At 35.4% G+C, this 13352-nt stretch overlaps 2 non-coding genes across 2 annotated transcripts; both read right to left on the reverse strand.

Annotated features, from left to right (window-relative positions):
• Positions 1–7034: 7034 nt before the first annotated feature.
• LOC112732098 (small nucleolar RNA R71) lies at positions 7035–7138 on the reverse strand. The gene has a single exon (XR_003167836.1). It is a non-coding gene; the product is annotated as a small nucleolar RNA R71 (small nucleolar RNA).
• Positions 7139–12714: 5576 nt separating this feature from the next.
• Positions 12715–12822, reverse strand: LOC112731639 (small nucleolar RNA R71). The gene has a single exon (XR_003167410.1). It is a non-coding gene; the product is annotated as a small nucleolar RNA R71 (small nucleolar RNA).
• Positions 12823–13352: the final 530 nt, after the last annotated feature.

Raw genomic sequence — 13352 nt, forward strand, 5'->3', positions numbered from 1 at the left:
GCTCAGCTTTTGAGGAGGAAAGAACTTGGCTAAGAAAGCCGTGACCAGCTTATCCCAAGAGTTCAGGCTATCTTTGGGTTGAGAGTCCAACTACACTCTAGCTCTGTCTCTTACAGCAAAAGGGAAAAGCATGAGCCTGTAGACTTCAGGATCTACTCCATTAGTCTTAACAGTATCACATATCTGCAAGAATTCAGTTAAGAACTGAAAAAAATCTTCAGATGGAAGTCCATGGAACTTGCAGTTCTGCTGCATCAGAGAAACTAATTGAGGTTTCAGCTCAAAATTATTTGCTCCAATGGTGGGGATGGAGATGCTTCTTCCATGTAAATTGGAATCAGGTGCAGTGAAGTCACCAAGCATCCTCCTTGCATTATTATTATTTTCGGCTGCCATCTCCTCTTCTTGTTTGAAAATTTCTGAAAGGTGCTTGCTGGATTGTTGTAATTTAGCTTCTCTTAGTTTCCTCTTCAGAGTCCTTTCAGGTTCTGGATCTGCTTCAACAAGAATATTCTTGTCCTTGCTCCTGCTCATATGAAAAAGAGGGAACAGAAAAATAATAAAAATAGGGATCTTTTTTACCCAGGTATAGAGGTTCCCCTGTGTGAGTAGAAGAAAAGAAGAAGAAAAGAATGTAATGTAAGGAAAGAAACACAAGGGTGAGGAGAGCAGAGATGTGAGATGAAGAAAAGTGTTAGTAGATGAATAAATAAATAGAGTGAGATGAGAGAGAAAGAGAATTTTCGAAAATTATTTTTGAAAAATGGTTAGTGATTTTCGAAAATTAAAAGAAGAATTAAATTAAAATTGAATTTTGAAACAATTAGTTAATTAAAAAGAATTTTTGAAAAAGAGGGAGATATTTTCGAAAATTAGAGAGAGAGGGTTAGTTAGGTAGTTTTGAAAAAGATAAGAAACAAACAAAAAGTTAGTTAGTTAGTTGAAACAAATTTTGAAAGTCAATTTTGAAAAGATAAGAAGATAAGAAGTTAGAAGGGATATTTTAAAATCAAATTTTTGAAAAAGATAAGATTTTTTAAAAAGATATGATGGAAAAGATATGATTTTGAAAAAGATAAGATAGAAAGATATTTTTGAAAAGATATGATTGAAATTAGTTTTGAAAAAGATTAGATTTTTAAAATTACAATTAATGACTTGATTCACAAGAAATCACAAAATATGATTCTAGAACTTAAAGTTTGAATCTTTCTTAACAAGTAAGTAACAAACTTGAAATTTTTGAATCAAAACATTAATTGATGATGTTATTTTCGAAAATTATGTGATAAAGATAAGAAAAAAATTTTTGAAAAAAATTTTTAAAATTTTCGAAAATAACTAAGAAAAATGAAAAAGATTTGATTTTTGAAAAAGATAAGATTTTTAAATTGAAAATTTGATTTGACTCATAAGAAACAAATGAATTTTTAAAAATTTTTGAAAAAGTCAATCCAAATTTTCAAAATTTATGAGAGAAAAAAGAAAAGATATTTTTTTTATTTTTGAATTTTTATGATGAGAGAGAAAAACACTAAAAATACTCAATGCATGGAAATTATGGATCAAAACAATGAATGCATGCAAGAATGCTATGAATGTCAAGATGAACACCAAGAACATTTTGAAGATCATGATGAACATCAAGAACATATTTTTGAAAAATTTTTATGCAAAGAAAACATGCAAGACACCAAACTTAGAAATCTTTAATGCTTAGACACTAAGAATTCAAGAATGCATATGAAAAACACCATACAACACAAAACAATATAATATGAAGATCAATCAAGAAGGTTTTTCAAGAACAACTTGAAGATCATGAAGAACACTATGAATGCATGAATTTTCGAAAAATGCAGAGAATTTTTAGAAAAAATGCAGTTGACACCAAACTTGAAATTGACTCAAGACTCAAACAAGAAACACAAAATATTTTTGATTTTTTATGATTTTGTGATTTTTTTGTATTTTTATTTTATATTTTTCGAAAATTAGTGTGAAAAAGAAAAATAAGGATTCCAAAATTTTTAATATGAATTCCAGGAATCTTGCACTCTTATTCTAAAGCTCCAATCTGAGGGTTAGACATGGCTAAATAGCCAGTCAAGCTTTAGCATGTAAATCTTTTGGATCTGGAACAGCAGCAGGTGGATTAGCAACAACTAGCTTGCTCTTGATAATGTTGGGTTGGAAGCCCCAGTCCAAATGAATTTAGACATGGCTTTACAGCCAGTCAGGCTTCAACATGCTTCATGAAACACTAGAATTCATTCTTAAAAATTTTAGAATAATTTTCGAAAACAGATGAGAAATTTTTGAAAGATTTTTGAAAAATTTTTTTTTGAAAGATTTTTTTTTTGAAAACTTTTTGAAAACAAAATAAGAAGAAAATTACCTAATCTGAGTAACAGGATGAACCGTCAGTTGTCCAAACTCGAACAATCCCCGGCAACGGCGCCAAAAACTTGGTGCACGAAATTGTGATCTCAGGCAACGGCGCCAAAACTCTGTACGCACGTCTTAATAAACTGTTTTTCATTCACAACTTCGATACAACTAACCAGCAAGTGCACTGGGTCGTCCAAGTAATAAAGCCTTACGTGAGTAAGGGTCGATCCCACGGAGATTGTTGGTATGAAGCAAGCTATGGTCATCTTGTAAATCTCAGTCAGGCAGATAATAATTGATTATGGAGTTTTCGAATATTAATAAATAAATAAACAGAAAGTAAAGATAGAAATACTTATGTAAATCATTGGTGAGAATTTCAGATAAGTGTATGGAGATGCGTTCATTCCTCTGAACTTCTGCTTTCCTGCTGTCTTCATCCAATCAATCTTACTCCTTTCCATGGCTGGCTTTATGTAAGGACATCACCATTGTCAATGGCTACTTTTCATCCTCTCTGTGAAAATGGTCCGATGCGCTGTCACTGCATGGCTAATCATCTGGAGGCATCACCGTTGTCAATGGCTGCTTCCTATCCTCTTGTGAAAATGGTCCAAATGCTCTGTCGCAGCACGGCTAATCATCTGAGGTTCTCGATCATACTGGAATAGGATTCATCCTCCTTTTGCGTCTGTCACTACGCCCAGCACTCGCGAGTTTGAAGTCCGTCACAATCATTCAATCCTAGAATCCTACTCGGAATACCACAGACAAGGTTTAGACTTTCCGGATTCTCATGAATTCCGCCATCAATCTAGCTTACACCACGAAGATTCTGATTAAGAGATCCAAGAGATAATCATTCAATCTAAGGTGGAATGGAAGTGGTTGTCAGGCACGCGTTCGTGGGGGAATGATGATGATTGTCACGTTCATCATATTCATGTTGAAGTGCGAATGAATATCTTAGAAGCGGAACAAGTTGAATTGAATAGAAAAACAGTAGTACTTTGTATTGATTCATGAGGAACAGCAGAGCTCCACACCTTAATCTATGGAGTGTAGAAACTCTACCGTTAAAAATACATAAGTGATGAAGGTCCAGGCATGGCTGAGAGGCCAGCCCCCCAAACGTGATCAATAGTCTCCTAAGATGAACAATAGATTAAAACTGAGACCAAAGATGCCTAATACAATAGTAAAAGGTCCTATTTATACTAAACTAGTTACTAGGGTTTACAGAAGTAAGTAATTGATGCATAAATCCACTTCCGGGGCCCAATTGGTGTGTGCTTGGGCTGAGCTTTAGCTTTCCACGTGCAGAGCCTCTTTCTAGAGTTGAACGCAAGGTTGTAACGTGTTTCTGGCGTTCAACTCTGGTTCGTGACGTGTTTCTGGCGTTTAACTCCAGACAGCAGCGTAGAACTGGCGTTCAACGCCCTTTTGCGTCGTTTAAACTCGGCCAAAGTATGGACTATTATATATTTCTGGAAAGCCCTGGATGTCTACTTTCCAACGCAATTAGAAGCGTGCCATTTGGAGTTCTGTAGCTCCAGAAAATCTACTTTGAGTGCAGGGAGGTCAGAATCCAACAACATCAGCAGTCCTTCTTCTACCTCTGAATCTGATTTTTGCTCAAGTCCCTCAATTTCAGTCAGAAAATACCTGAAATCACAGAAAAACACACAAACTCATAGTAAAGTCCAGAAATGTGAATTTAACATAAAAACTAGTAAAAACATCCCTAAAAGTAACTAGATCCTACTAAAAATATACTAAAAACAATGCCAAAAAGCGTATAAATTATCCGCTCATCAATCCTATTCCAACATGAGTGAGAACCGACAGATGATTAGCCGTGCGGTGACAGCGCATTTGGACCATTTTCACTGAGAGGACGGACGGTAGCCATTGAAAACGGTGATCCCCCAACATACAGCTTGACATGGAAAGAAGTATGAATGATTGGATGAAGGCAATAGGAAAGCAGAGGTTCAGAAGGAACAAAGCATCTTCATACGCTTATCTGAAATCCCATCAATGAATTACATAAGTGCTTCTATCTTATTTTCTGTTTTAATTATATTTTAATTATCAAAATCCCATAACCATTTGAATATGCCTGACTGAGATTTATAAGGATGACCATAGCTTGCTTCAAGCCGACAATCTCCGTGGGATCGACCCTTACTCACGTAAGGTATTACTTGGACGACCCAGTGCACTTGCTGGTCAGCTGCACGGAGTTGTGTGAAAAGTGTGCGATCACGATTCTGTGTACCAAGTTTTTGGCGCCGTTGCCGGAGATTGTTCGAGTTTGGACAACTGACGGTTCATCTTGTTGCTCAGATTAGGTACTTTTATTTTATGTTTAAGCTTGTTAAGTTTTATTTATTTTCGAAAAAAATATATTTTCTGAAGAACAAAATAAAATATGTTTAGTTTCCTAAAAATTCTTCAGAATTTTTAAGAATGAATTCTAGAGTTTCATGATGATATGTTGAAGTCTGGCTGGCTGTGAAGCCATGTCTAATCTTTTGGACCGAGGTTTCAACTTATCATCACAAGAGCTTGTTGATCTCTATCAATCTTGCTATTGAATGTAATGATCTGCTAAAGCTTGGCTGGCCATTGGCCATGTCTAGTGTTTTGGACCAAAGCTTTCACTGAAAGCTTGGCTGGCTAGTAAGTCATGTCTAATTCCTGGACCGGAGTTTTATACTAACATTGCATGATTCCTGGAATTCTCATTAAGAATTTTGAATTCCTTATTTTCTTTTTCCAAATAATTTTCGAAAAATACAAAAAAATTTATAAAATCATAAAAAAAAAAACCAAAAAAATTTGGTGTTTCTTGTTTGAGTCTAGTGTCTATTTTTAAGTTTGGTGTCTTGCATATTTTTAATTTTCTTGCATTTTTCGAATATATGCATTATGTTCTTCATTGATCTTCAAGCTGTTCTTGATGATTTTCTTGGATCTGATCTTTAAATTCTCTTGTTTTGTGTCTTTTGTTGTTTCTCATGTGCATTCTCAATTTGTTAGTGTCTCTAATATGAAAATTTCTAAGTTTGGTGTCTTGCATACATTTTTTATTTGATCTTAGTTTTCCATAATTAGTTTTATTTTGTTGTTTCTCATCATTAAAAATTCAAAAAAAATTTCAAAATTATGTCTTTTCAAGTCAATAATACAGAGAATTGAAGATTCAGAACATGCAACAGAGGAATTACAGAGAGAAAGCTGGGCGTTCAAAACGCCCAGTGAGGAAGAAAAACTAGCGTTTAAACGCCAGCCAGGGTACCTGGCTGGGCGTTAAATGCCCAAAAGGGTAGTATTTTGGGCGTTAAACGCCAGAATGGACCCCATTCTGGGCGTTTAACGCCAGGATAGCAGTAAGGAGGTAATTTTGTTTTCAATTAAAATCTTTTTCAATTTTGAAAGTTTTAAAACTAATTTTTTAAAATCTTATCTTTTTCATATCCTCTCTTATCAATCATATCTTTTTCAAAATCAAATCTTTTAAATTATTTTTCAATATTTTCGAAAATCCTTGCTACAATTAATGATTTGATTTAGAAATTTCAAGTTGTTACTTGCTTATTAAGAAAGATTCAATATTTGAATTTTAGAATCATATCTTTTAAATTTCTTGTTAGTCAAGTAATTAATTTCCAATCATATCATTAATTTAAAATCTTTTTCAAATTGTTTTTCAATCATACCTTCTCAATCACATCTTTTTCAAAATAATTTTCAATCATATCTCTTTGATTGCTAATTTTAAAATCTTTTTCAAAATCACTTGACCACTTTCTCACTATTAATTTTCGAAAACCATCAACTACTTTTTCAAAATTCCTTTTAATTAATTTAAATTTTTAATTTTGTTTTCGAAAATTCTTCTTCCTCCTCACCTTTTTCTATTTAAGGACTACACTCATCCTCAATTAGCAATTCGGACTATCTCTCCTTCTTCATATGTTCGAATTCTTACCTACCTACCTCATCCCTCTGTTCCTATTTTCCTCTGACACCTCAAGGAATCTCTATACTGTGACATAGAGAATTCCATACTTTCTTGTTCTCTTCTCTTTCATATGAGCAAGAACAAAGACAAAGGTATTCTTGTTGAAACTGATCCTGAACCTAAAAGGACCTTGAAGAGGAAGCTAAGAGAAGCTAAAGCATAACTCTCTAGAGAGGACCTGACAGAAATTTTCAAAAAGGAAGAAAACATGGCAGCCGAAAATAACAACAATGCCAACAATGCAAGGAAGATGGTTGGTGACTTCACTGCACCCTCTTCTAACTTCTGTGGAAGGAGCATCTCAATTCCTACAATTGGAGCAAACAACTTTGAGCTTAAGCCTCAATTAGTTTCTCTGATGCAGCAAAATTGCAAGTATCATGGACTTCCATTGGAAGATCCTCATCAGTTTCTAGCTGAATTCTTGTAAATTTGTGACACTGTCAAGACCAATGGAGTTGACCCTGAGGTCTACAGACTTATGCTTTTCCTCTTTGTAGTAAGAGACAGAGCTAGGACATGGTTGGACTCACAACCTAAAGAAAGCCTGAACTCTTGGGAAAAGCTGGTCAATGCCTTCTTGGTAAAGTTCTTTCCACCTCAAAAATTGAGTAAGCTTAGAGTGGAAGTTTAAACCTTCAGACAGAAGGAAGGCGAATCCCTCTATGAAGCTTGGGAAAGATACAAGCAATTGATCAGAAGGTGTCCTTCTGGCATGCTTTCAGAATGGAGCATCATATGCATATTCTATGATGGTCTGTCTGAACTGTCCAAGATGTCATTGGACAACTCTGCTGGTGGATCTCTTCATCTGAAGAAGACGCCTGAAGAAGCCCAGGAACTCATTGAAATGATTGCAAATAACCAATTCATGTACACTTCTGAAAGAAATCCTGTGAACAATGGGACAACTCAGAAGAAAGGAGTTCTTGAGATTGATACTCTGAATGCCATATTGGCTCAGAACAAAATATTGACTCAACAAGTCAATATGATTTCTTAGAGTCTGTCTGAAATGCAAGCTGCATCAGACAGTACTAAGGAGGCTTCCTTTGAAGAAGAAGCTTATGATCCTGAGAATCCTACAATGGTAGAGGTGAATTACATAGGAGAATCCTATGGAAACACCTATAACCCTTCATGGAGAAATCATCCAAATCTCTCATGGAAGGACCAACAGAAGCCTCAACAAGGCTTCAACAACAATAATGGTGGAAGAAATATGTTTAGCAATAGCAAGCCTTTTCCATCATCTTCTCAGCAACAGACAGAGAATTCTGAGCAGAGTCTCTCTAGCTTAGCAGCCATAGTCTCTGATCTATCTAAAACCATACTAAGTTTCATGACTGAAACAAGGTCCTCCATTAGAAATTTGGATGCACAGGTGGGTCAGCTGAGTAAGAAAGTTACTAAACTTCCTCCTAGTGCTCTCCCAAGCAATACAGAAGAGAATCCCAAGAGAGAGTGCAAGGCCATAAACACGTCCCACATGGCCGAATGCATAGAGGAGGGAAAGGTAGTGATTTCCACTGAGGAAGACCTCAATGGACGTCTCCTGGCCTCCAAGGAGTTCCCTAATGGATGTCTCCATTGCTCATCAATGAACTGAATACCTTGGTTAGGCAGAAATTACCTCAGAAGAAACCGAACCCTGAAAAGTTCTCAATACCTTGTACCATAGGCCCCATGACCTTTGAGAAGGCTCTGTGTGACCTGGGATCAAGTATAAACCTCATGTCCCTCTCTGTAATGGAGAAACTAGGGATCCTTGAGGTGCAAGCTGTAAGAATCTCACTAGAGATGGCAAACAATTCAAGGAAACAGGCTTATGGACTTGTAGAGGATGTCTTGGTAAAGGTTGAAGGCCTTTACATCCTTGCTGATTTCATAATCCTAGAAACTGGGAAGAATATAGATGAATCCATCATCCTTGGCAGACCCTTCCTAGCCACAGCAAAAGCTGTGATTGATGTTGACAAAGGAGAGTTGGTCCTTCAAGTGAATGAGGACTACCTTGTGTTTAAGGCTCAAGGATCTCCTCTGTAACCATGAAGAGGAAGCATGAAAAGCTTCTCTCAAAGCAGAGTCAAACAGAGCCCCCACATTCAAACTCTAAGTTTGGTGTTGGGAGGCCATCATCATGCTCTGAGTATCTATGAGGCTCCATGAGAGCCCACTGTCAAGCTATTGACATTAAAGAAGCGCTTATTGGGAGGCAACTGATGAGCGGATAATTTATACGCTTTTTGGCATTATTTTTAGTAGGTTTTTAGTAGGATCTAGTTATGAGTTTGTGTGTTTTTCTGTGATTTCAGGTATTTTCTGGCTGAAATTGAGGGACTTGAGCAAAAATCAGATTCAGAGGTTGAAGAAGGACTCCTGATGCTGTTGGATTCTGACCTCCCTGCACTCAAAGTGGATTTTCTGGAGCTACAGAACTCAAAATGGCACGCTTCTAATTGCATTGGAAAGTAGACATCCAGGGCTTTCCAGAAATATATAATAATCCATACTTTGGCCGAATTTAGATGACACAAAAGGGCGTTGAACGCCAGCTCTACACTGTAGTCTGGAGTTAAACGCCAGAAACACGTCACAAGCCAGAGTTGAACGCCAGAAACACGTTACAAACTGGCATTCAACTCCAAGAATGACCTCTCCACGTGTAAACTTCAAGCTCAGCCCAAGCACACACCAAGTGGGCCCCGGAAGTGGATTTATGCATCAATTACTTACTTCTGTAAACCCTAGTGACTAGTTTAGTATAAATAGGACTTTTTACTATTGTATTAGACATCTTTGATCAGTTTTATGCTATCTTAGACTTTCATGGGGGCTGGCCATTCGGCCATGCCTGGACCATTATCACTTATGTATTTTCAAATGGTAGAGTTTCTGCACTCCATAGATTAAGGTGTGGAGCTCTGCTGTTCCTCATGATTTAATGCAAAGTACTACTGTTTTTCTATTCAATTCAACTTATTCCGCCTCTAAGATATCCATTCGTTCCCAAGAACATGATGAATGTGATGATTATGTGACGCTCATCATCATTCTCACTCATGAACGCGTGCCTGACAAACACTTCTGTTCTACATGCAACCAAGCTTGAATGAATATCTCTTAGATATCTAATACAGGGGACCGAGTCCGAGTTATTAGTATCTTCGTGGTATAAGTTAGAACCCATGGATGGCCATTCCTAAGATTCGGAAAGTCTAAACCTTGTCTGTGGTATTCCGAGTAGGATCTGGGAAGGGATGGCTGTGATGAACTTCAAACTCGTGAGTGCTGGGCGTAGTGACAGACGCAAAAGGATAGTAAATCCTATTCCAGTATGATCGAAAACCTCCAGATGATTAGCCATGCCGTGACAGAGCATTTGGACCATTTTCACAGAGAGGATGGGATGTAGCCATTGACAACGGTGATGCCCATACAGAAAGCTTGCCATGGAAAGGAGTAGGATTGATTGGATGAAGACAGCAGGAAAGCAGAGGTTCAGAGGAACGAAAGCATTTCTATACACTTATCTGAAATTCTCACCAATGATTTACATAAGTATTTCTATCTTTATTTTCTGTTTATTTATTATTATTATTCGAAAACTCCATAACCATTTGATTTCCGCCTGACTGAGATTTACAAGGTGACCATAGCTTGCTTCAAGCCGACAATCTCCGTGGAATCGACCCTTACTCACGTAAGTTTTTATTACTTGGACGACCCAGTGCACTTGCTGGTTAGTTGTGCGAAGTTGTGAAGTTATGTTTGGACCATGGTATTGTGCACCAGTTATTGGCGCCATTGCCAGGGAGAGAACGAACAACAAATTTTACAACCTCAGAGTAACAATTTCGCATACCAAGTTTTTGGTGCCGTTGCCGGGGATTGTTCGAGTTTGGACAACTGACGGTTCATCCTGTTGCTCAGATTAGGTAATTTTCTTCTTATTTTGTTTTCAAAAAGTTTTCAAAAAATTTTTTCAAAAATATTTTCTTCTTTTTCTTTTTTCCCAATTAATATTCAAAAAAAAATATATATTTTCAAAACAAAAAAATTTATATTTTTCTTCAGAATTTTTAAGAATGAATTCTAGTGTTTTATGATGATTTGTTGAATCCTGGCTGGCTGTAAAGCCATGTCCGAATTCCTTTGGACTGAGGATTCAACTAATCACTTCAATGCATGTAATAGCATACTAGAGCTTGGCTGGCTATTAAGCCATGTCTAACCCTCAGATTGGAGCTTTAGACTAAAGAGCACAAGATTCCTGGAATTCATATTAAAAATATTTTGAAATCCTTATTTTTTTTTCAAATAATTTTCGAAAAATATAAAAAAATTTATAAAATCATAAAAATAAAAAATATTTTGTGTTTCTTGTTTGAGTCTTGAGTCAATTTTTAAGTTTGGTGTCAATTACATTTTTTCTAAAATTTTTTATGCATTTTTCGAAAACTCATGCATTCATAGTGTTCTTCATGATCTTCAAGTTGTTCTTGGCCAGTCTTCTTGTTTGATCTTCATATTTTCTTGTTTTGTGTCCTTTCTTGTTTTTCATATGCATTCTTGCATTCATAGTTTCTATACATGAAAAATTTCTAAGTTTGGTGTCTTGCATGTTTTCTTTTCTTGAAAATTTTTCAAAAATAAGTCTTGATGTTCATCTTGATCTTCAAAGTATTCTTGGTGTTCATCTTGACATTCATAGTGTTCTTGCATGCATCACATGTTTTGATCCAAAATTTTCATACATTGAGTCTTTTTCATATGTTTCTCTTTCATCATTAAAAATTCAAAATTCAAAAAAATATCTTTCCCTTTTTCACTCATAAATTTCGAAAATTTGGATTGACTTTTTCAAAAATTTTTAAAATCTAGTTGTTTTTATGAGTCAAATCAAATTTTCAATTTAAAAATCTTATCTTTTTCAAAATCTTTTTCAAAAATTAAATCTTTTTCATTTTTCTTATTTATTTTCGAAAATTTCAAAAATCTTTTTCAAAAATCTTTTTCTTAATTTTACATCATATTTTCGAAAATATCATCAACAATTAATATTTTGATTCAAAAATTTCAAGTTTGTTACTTACTTGTTAAGAAAGATTCAAACTTTAAGTTCTAGAATCATATCTTGTGATTTCTTGTGAATCAAGTCATTAATTGTGATTTTAAAAATCAAATCTTTTTCAAAACTAATTTCAATCATATCTTTTCAAAAATATCTTTTTTATCTTATCTTTTTCAAATATCTTTTCTAACTTCTTATCTTCTTATCTTTTAAAATTTGATTTTCAAAATTTGTTTCAACTAACTAATTAACTTTTTGTTTGTTTCTTATCTTTTTCAAAACTTCCTAACTAACTATCCCTCTCTAATTTTCGAAAATCCCTTCCCTCTTTTTCAAAATTTCTTTTTAATTAACTAATTATTTTAAATTTTTATTTTAATTTTATTTCATTCCTAATTTTCGAAAATTACTAACCTTTTTCAAAAACTATTTTCGAAATTTAACTTTAAATTTTAATTTTTAATTTTCGAAAATCCTCTCACTTCTCATCTCCTTCTATTTATTTATTCATCTACTAACACTTCTCTTCACCCAAAATTCGAACCCCTTCCTCTTCTCTGTGTTCGAATTTTTCCCCTTCTCTTTCTTTACATTACATTCTTTTCTTCTTCTACTCACACAAAGGAATCTCTATACTGTGACATAGAGGATTCCATATTTTCTTTGTTATTCCCTTCTTTATCATATGAGCAGGAGCAAGGACAAGAACATTCTTGTTGAAGCAGATCCTGAACCTGAAAGGACTCTGAAAAGGAAACTAAGAGAAGCTAAAATACAACAATCCAGAGACAACCTTACAGGAATTTTCGAACAGGAAGAGGAGATGGCAGCCGAAAATAATAATAATGCAAGGAGGATGCTTGGTGACTTTACTGCACCTAATTCCAATTTACATGGAAGAAGCATCTTAATTCCTACCATTGGAGCAAACAATTTTGAGCTGAAACCTCAATTAGTTTCTCTGATGCAGCAAAACTGCAAGTTTCATGGACTTCCATCTGAAGATCCTTTTCAGTTCTTAATTGAATTCTTGCAAATCTGTGATACTGTTAAGACTAATGGAGTAGATCCTGAAGTTTACAGGCTCATGCTTTTCCCTTTTGCTGTGAGAGACAGAGCTAGAATATGGTTGGATTCTCAACCTAAGGATAGCCTGAACTCTTGGGATAAGCTGGTCAAGGCTTTCTTAGCCAAGTTCTTTCCTCCTCAAAAGCTGAGTAAGCTTAGAGTGGATGTTCAAACCTTCAAACAGAAAGAAGGTGAATCCCTCTATGAAGCTTGGGAGAGATACAAGGAACTGACCAAAAAGTGTCCTTCTGACATGCTTTCAGAATAGACCATTCTGGATATATTCTATGATGGTCTATCTGAATTAGCTAAGACGTCATTGGATACTTGATGAGCGGATAATTTATACGCTTTTTGACATTGTTTTTAGTATGTTTTTAGTAGGATCTAGTTACTTTTAGGGATGTTTTCATTAGTTTTTATGTTAAATTCACATTTCTGGACTTTACTATGAGATTGTGTGTTTTTTTATGATTTCAGGTATTTTCTGGCTGAAATTGAGGGACTTGAGCAGAAATCAGATTCAGAGGTTGAAGAAGGACTGCTGATGCTGTTGGATTCTGACCTCCCTGCACTCAAAATGGATTTTCTGGAGCTAAAAAACTCGAAATGGCGTGCTTCCAATTGCGTTGGAAGGTAGACATCTAGGGATTTCCAGCAATATATAATAGTCTATACTTTGGCCAAGAATAGACGACGTAAACTGGCGTTCAACGCCAGCTTTCTACCCAAATCTGGCGTCCAGCGCCAGAAAAGGAGCCAAAACCAGAGTTGAACGCTCAAACTGGC

This window comes from Arachis hypogaea, chromosome 12 (genome assembly GCF_003086295.3).
Source record: "Arachis hypogaea cultivar Tifrunner chromosome 12, arahy.Tifrunner.gnm2.J5K5, whole genome shotgun sequence".
In the NCBI taxonomy this organism is placed as follows: Eukaryota; Viridiplantae; Streptophyta; class Magnoliopsida; order Fabales; family Fabaceae; genus Arachis; species Arachis hypogaea.